This window comes from Morone saxatilis, unplaced genomic scaffold (assembly GCF_004916995.1).
Source record: "Morone saxatilis isolate NCDOM2014 unplaced genomic scaffold, NCSU_SB_2.0 Contig4, whole genome shotgun sequence".
Classification (NCBI taxonomy): Eukaryota; Metazoa; Chordata; class Actinopteri; family Moronidae; genus Morone; species Morone saxatilis.
The window spans coordinates 14313130-14313606 of NW_023339984.1; the positions used below are offsets into that span (position 1 = coordinate 14313130).

The 477-nt window shown below is 31.7% G+C and overlaps 1 protein-coding gene across 1 annotated transcript in view; it reads right to left on the bottom strand.

Moving 5' to 3' along the window:
- Positions 1–477, bottom strand: part of LOC118337776 (ras-related protein Rab-39B) — a 13381-nt gene that overhangs the window by 8949 nt on the left and 3955 nt on the right. The gene's annotated exons all lie outside the window — the stretch shown is intronic.

Consider the following 477-nt stretch of genomic DNA (forward strand, 5'->3'; position numbering starts at 1 on the left):
TTCAGATTATTAATACAAAATAAACATAAACTAATGAACTATTATATCTCATATTACATATTAAAATACCCAGCAGTAAGCTATATAAATAATAATTCAAATGAGCTCCATCATTACCAGTTGAGACATTAATTATAATCCAGTAATATAATAAAGGCAGTACAATTCTGACATGAGCCATTCTGCATTATGGGCACTTTTTTATTTTTACTTTTTTTATTTTTACTTTTTACACTGTAGTATTGCTTCTTTTTTGCTCAGGCAAATATCATAATGACCCAGGGATCTTTAATGTAGGCTGTGTGGTTGGGATGTGCCGATCAGTATCGGTATCCGCTCGATACTGGACAAAATCATTGAATCGGATATCGAAGAGGATATATATCTATATCGTATACGATCCAGTAGCTAAAGGCTTAACTAAACTTTGTGTTTCTATAATTTACGGGAGTTTATTTGTTTCACAGTTTGCGCATG